Here is a 6,469-nt window from a genome sequence, read left to right as displayed (position 1 = left end):
AGTGGAAACATCATTCTTTGGGGATGCTTTTCTGCAAAGGGGACAGGCGAGTGCACCGTATTGGAGGGAGAGCAGCCAGTAACTACAATGCTTGTTGATCCATCCTCAGTTTTTCCTATCACAGCTATTAAACTCTGTAACTGTTTTGAAGTCACATTGGCCTCCCTGAGCGGTTCCTTCCTCTCCGGTAATTGAGTTAAGGACCCTTATCTTTTGTAGTGACTGGGTGTATTGATACACCATCCAAAGGTAATAATACTTCACCATGCTCAAGGGATATTCAATGTTGCTTTTTTTATTTTTATTTAATCCAATCTACCCCAATAGGGAGCCCATTCTCTGTGAGGCATATTGAAAAACCTTCCCTGAAACCTCCCTGGTCTTTGTGGTCGAAATGTAATTCTCTATTTGAGGAAACCGACCAGTAATTGTATGGTTTTAACCTGTATACCAGTAATGGTAACCTTGTAATTCACTGCTCGACTGAGGAGACCTTACAGATAATTGTATGTGTGGGGTACAGCAAGATGAGGTAGTCATTCAAACATTCATTTGTTAACATACTATTACTGCAGACAGAGTGATTCCATGCAACTTATTATGTACGACAGACAAGTTCATTACATTTTCCCTTCCATTTTCCTCTTCCTTTGCTTTTCTTTGCTGTGATGCTGCAATTATGGGTGTGAATACTTTTTGCAGGGACTGTATATCAATKTWTWTTTTATTTTTTATGTTGTTAAATTTAATTTKATTGTTTAAAGAAATGATKAAATAGATTGGTGTGTTTTTTTTYCACTATCTAACCTTGGGGTTGTTGAATGACAGACATGTATTTGTTTAAAATCATCACTTGATTTAATTTCAGACATAAAAAATCGTACTGTATATCTGCCTGAGAAAGAAGTGGTGCCGGTTTTACAGTCAAATGGAACAAATAAATGCTTTTTTTTATAAAGAACTTTACATTTGTAACATCATCTGTAAAACATTAATATTTAAATACAGTAATATTATATTTTTAGAGATTTAATTCATTTAGCAGATGCTCTAATCCAGAGAGATTTACTATAAATGCATTAATTTTGAAATAGCTAGGTGAGACAACCATATTTCACAATCAAATAATACAGTACACAGACAATCAAATAATACAGTAATAAATATGGACACGCTGCACCTTGGTCCTCTCCTTCCAACAGCCGTTACAATTATACAGTACACGGACATTTCATTCCAGCTAAACAAATAGCTAGGTGAGACAACCATATTTCACAATATTTTCCATAACCAAAAATATAGTATTTTCATCTGTTTGAAGCTGGTGTACAAAACCTAAAGTAAAAGATGTAAGATTTTAACTTAAGAACGGGAAGCATAGAAATAGAGTACACAGAACAGATCTACCGCTTCTTAGACTGGCTTTCAATGAGAATGATAGATCTATAACTCATAGAACAAATCTACCAATTCTTAGACTGGCTTTCAATGAGAATAACAGATCTATAACGCTTGCAGGCGGGCACACGAGTTAGAGAAATCTAGACAGGGACGCCCAGTACCTAGACCAACAGGAAAGACGAGTACGTGGACATAGATGACCGCTGTTAGAAAGTAGTGAGTAATAGACCCCTGGTCTCAAATAAGTAGGTCGGCAAGTAATGACCCTGGTTAGAAGTAAAGTGAGAGTCCAATGACCCTGGTTAGAAGTAGTGAGGAGGACCCTGGTTATAACTTAGGTGAGTAAGACCCTGTTAGAAGTACTGCCAGTTAATGACCCTGGTTAGACCCCAAGTAGGAAAGGGACAGACCCGGAGTGAAACGGACACCAAAGATGTGAGTAGTAATGACCCTGTTAGGAAAGATAGGAGGAAAGTATGACCCTGCCAAGTCCGACATATGAGTAAGGACCCTTGTATAGAAGTTACTTGGGTAAGGACCTGTTTAGACGGGGAGTATGAGTAAAGGTCCTGGTTAACCTATGACGGGAACGTCTAGGCTTGAAGGTAGGATAGTAAGTGAGTAATACCCTGAATGAGAAGCAGGATAAAGGACCCTGGGTAGAATAGGAGTAAGGACCCTGGTAAATAAAGTAAAGAAATGAGTAACCCGGACCCTGGTAAAGCTAGTGCAGTAATGACCGCTCGGTTGAAAGTAGTGGAGTAAGACCCTGGTCTGAATAGTGAGTAATGACCGCTGTTTAGAAGTAGTGCCCAGTACCCATGACCCTGTCTGAGAGTATGATTAAGGAACCTGCCTAGAGTAGTGAGTAAGACCCTGGTCTGAAGAGGAGTAATAAAGACCCTGGTCTGAAAGTAGTGAGTAATAGAGACCCTGGTGTGAAACCAGTACGCCGTAAAAGTAATAAGACACCTGGCTCTGAATAGTGAGTAATGACCCACTTTGTTCTGAAGTCCACGGGGCCCAGTAATAACCACCCCCCATGCAAACGACCGCACAACACCAAACACCCCCCCCCCCAAGTGCAGCCCACCAACCCACCACCCCCCGCCCAAAATGGTCTGAAAGTATAGATAATGAACCCTGGTTGAGACCCTAGTACGTGAGTGATACTCACACCTGGTCTGAGCGAAAGAACCAAGTGCAGTAAAAAATGCCCATCGGCCATGACCAAGTAAGTGCAACGTAAAAAGCCCTGCGTTAGAAGTTAGTGCCGCTAACTGCCCTAGGTACTGAAAGTAGTGCAGTAATTATTACCTGGTTGAATAGTGCAAGTAATGACCCTGGTCTTGAAGTAAGTGAGCTACAGTGACCCTGGTCTGAAGTAGCTAGTAATACCCTTCCGTCTGACGCCAAGTAGTGCTATTAAAAATGACCCTGGTCTGACCCAAGTAGAAGAAGTAAAAGAGAAACCCTCTGGTCCAGAAGTAAATGAAGTAAGGACCCGTGCCGGTCATGAGGCCCACCACCCAGAATAACGCTGAGTAATAGAACCACTGTGCTGAAAGTAGTGCGTAATGACCACAATGGTCATGAAGATAGTGCAGATAAATAGACCCGGTCTGACACTCCAGTGACGTAAGGACCACCCTGTCTCGAGAGTAGGCATGAGAAATGACCACTGCAGTCTAGAACAAGATAAGTCGAGTAATGACCCCATTGTCTGAAGTAAAGTGCCCAAAGTACAAAGAACCCTGGTTCCCTGAAGACCAAGTAGTGAAAATAAGGATCCTCTGTTAGAGCAGTAGCGTGAGTAAGAACCCTGGTCTTGAAAGATAATGACAGTAAGGATCCTGTCTGAAGCTCATGGAATCAAGCCCTGGTCGAAAAGTACAAAAAGACCAGCCCCCAAAACAGCAAAAGACAACGCAAGCGGAAAAAGTAAATGCCCAGATAAGACCCTGGTCTGAATAGCCCAGTAAAGGCAAACGCCTGGTTAGAGACCAAGTAGTGAGTAAACCCTGTCTGACCAAAAGTCGTGAGTAAGACCCAATGGTAACCTAGACTAATAGCCTATGACCCTGGTTAGAAGTAGGAGTAATAGACTGCTCGTGAAGTACGTGCGTAATTGCCCCTTCTTGAAAGTCAGTGAAGTACAATGAACCCTGGGCTGAGTAAGTGAGTCAAGATGCTGTCCTGGTCTGAACGTATGAAGCTAAGGACACTCTGTCAGCGACACAAGCTTATGGTCGCCAACAGAATAGACCGCTGAGAACCTAGAAAATGAGATAATGGACCCTGGACATGAAGTATGTGAGTAATGACCCTTTCAGACGTGAGGTAGTATGACGCGCTACGGTCGGGAAGGAAAAAAGTAACCCGTGAGTAAGACCCTGTGTCTTGAAAGTAAGTGAGTAATGACACTTGGTCTGACTGCCAATAGCCTTAAGAGGTAAAGACCCTGGTAACTGACGAGTAGTGAGTAAGGACCCTGTCTCTACCGACTGGTTTAGTGCATAAGACACCTGTCTGACAGTCAACAAGGGCTGTTCCAAGGGTGGCCCAATAGAGTAAGACCCTGGCTCTGAAAGGAGATAGATGATCAAGGAGCCTCTGCGTCAGAAAAGCAGGTGATACAGGAGCCCTGGTCAGAGTACACCGTAGTGAGTAAGACCCTGTCTGAAGATAGTGAGTAAGGACCCTGGTTAGAAGTAGAAAGTTGGTCAGTAGAGTAAGACCCCTGGTCTAGAAAGTGAGTAATACCCTGAGTGTAGAAGTCTAGCTGAGTAGGGGACCCTGGTCTGAAGTATGATAATGTGACCCTGGTCTGAAGTAGTGCAGTAAGGACCCTGGTCTAAGTAGTGTGAGTAAGGACCCTGTGGTAGATAGTAGTGAGTAAGACCCTCGTTGAAGTAGTGAGTATAGGCCCTGGTTAACATGGTAAATGACGGCTGAAGTGAGTAAGGACCCTGGTTGAAAGTAGTGAGTAAGGACCCTGAGGTAAAGTATAGTGAGTAAGGACCCTGGTCTGAAGAGTGGAGTAAGACCCCTGGTTAAGTAGTGAGTAAGACCCTGGTCTGAATACGTGAGTAATGACCCTGGTTAGAAGTAGTGAGTAAGCACCCTGTATCTGAAGTAGTGGAGTAATGACCCTGGTCTGAAGTATGATAACAACCCTGGTTGAATAGTGAGTAATGACCCTGGTCTGAAGTAGTGATAAGACCCTGATTGACCATAGTGAGTAAGGACCCTGGTCTGAAGAGTGAGTAATGACCTGGTTGAAGAGTGAGACAGACCCATGGTCTGAAGTAGTGAGTAAGACCCTGTGTAGAAGTAGTGAGTAAAGACCCTCGGTCTGAAGTAGTGATGTAATGACCCTGGTTAGAAGTATAGTGAGTCTAAGACCCTGGTCTGAAGTAGTGATAATGACCTGTCTGAATAGTGAGTAATGACCCTGCGTTAAGTAGTGATAATGACCCTGTCTAGTAGTGAGTAATGCCCTGGTCTGAAGTAGTGAGTAAATGACCCTGGTCTGTTAATATGAGTATGTATACCCTGGTCTGAAGTAGTTGAGTAATGACCCTGTTGAAGTAGTGAGTAATGACCCTCGTCTGAAGTAGTGAGTAATGACCCTGTCTTAGAGAGTAGTGAATTAATGACCCTAGTCTGAAGTAGGTGAGTTAAATGACCCTGGTTGAAGTAGTGATAAGACCCTGGTCTAATGAGTGAGTAATGAAACCCTGGTCTGAAGTAGAGATAAGACCTGTTAAAGTAGTGATAAGGACCCTGGTCAGAAGTACTGAGTAAGACCCTGGTCTGAAGTATGAATAATGACCCCTGGTCGAAGTAGTGAGAAGTGACCCTGTTAGAAGTAGTGAGAAGGACCCTGTCTGAAGTAGTGAGTAAGGACCCTGGTCTGAAGTATGTGAGAGTAAGACCCTGGTCTGATAGTAGGTGGCAGTAATGACCCCTGCGTTAGAAGTAGTAGTGAGTAATGACCCTGCGTCTGAATAGTGAGTATGACCCTGGTTAGAAGTAGTGAAGTTAAGGACCCTGTCTGAAAGTATGAGTTAATGACCCTGGTCTGAAGTAGTGAGTAATGACCCTGGTTAGAGGTAGGAGTAAGGACCCTGGTCTGAAGTAGTGAGTAAGGACCCTTGTCTGAAAGATGATAAGGACCCTTGTCTGAAGTAGTGAGTACATGACCCTGGTCTGAAGTAGTGAGTAAGGACCTGGTCTGAAGTAGTGAGTAGGACCCTGGTCAAAGTATGAGTAAGACCCTGGTCTAGAAGTAGTGAGTAAGACCCTGGTCTGAAGTAGTGAGTAAGGACCCATGGTTCAGAAGTAGTGAGTAAGACCCTGGTCTGAAGTAGTGAGTAAGGACCCGGGTTAGAAGTACGTGATAAGCGACCCTGGTCTGAAGTAGTGAGTAAGACCCTGTGTTCGAAGTAGTGAGATAATGACCCTGGTGAGATTAGTGTGAGTAATGACCCTGGTCTAAGTAGGAGTAATGACCCTGGTCTGAAGTAGTGAGTAAGGACCATGGTCAGAAGTAGTGAGTAAGACCCTGTCAGATAGTAGTGAGTAAGGACCCGTAAGTTAGTGAGTAATGACCCTGGGTAGAAGTAGTGCATAAGACCCTGTCTGAAGTAGTGAGTAATGACCCTGGTTAGAAGTAGTGAGTAAGGACCCTGGTCTTGAAGTAGTGAGTAAGGACCCTGTCAGAAGAGTGAGTAATGACCCTGGTTAAAGTAGTGAGTCATGACCCTGTCTGAAGTTAGTGAGTAATGCCCTGGTTCTGAGTAGTGAGTAAGACCCTGTCTGAAGTAGGAGTAAGACCCTGGTCTGATAGTTGCAGAATGACCCTGGTAGAGTAGATCTCTGTGTTTCTGATTTTTCCATCTACTGCACTGGAGCGCGCTCCTCTCCCACCTCCGTACCGGAGTCCTCCGTACCGGAGTCATAGACCAATAGAAGTATAAAGAGGGTTTTGCAGATGCAGGGAATGCCACACGCAGAGGAACATCCCAAACTTTTAGGCAAACTGACCAATTCACATAGAATGTGA

The sequence above is a fragment of the Salvelinus sp. IW2-2015 genome, unplaced genomic scaffold, assembly GCF_002910315.2.
Source record: "Salvelinus sp. IW2-2015 unplaced genomic scaffold, ASM291031v2 Un_scaffold5317, whole genome shotgun sequence".
Taxonomy (NCBI): domain Eukaryota; kingdom Metazoa; phylum Chordata; class Actinopteri; order Salmoniformes; family Salmonidae; genus Salvelinus; species Salvelinus sp. IW2-2015.
The sequence above is the reverse complement of the archived record's forward strand: the minus strand, read 5'-3'. Positions refer to the sequence as shown.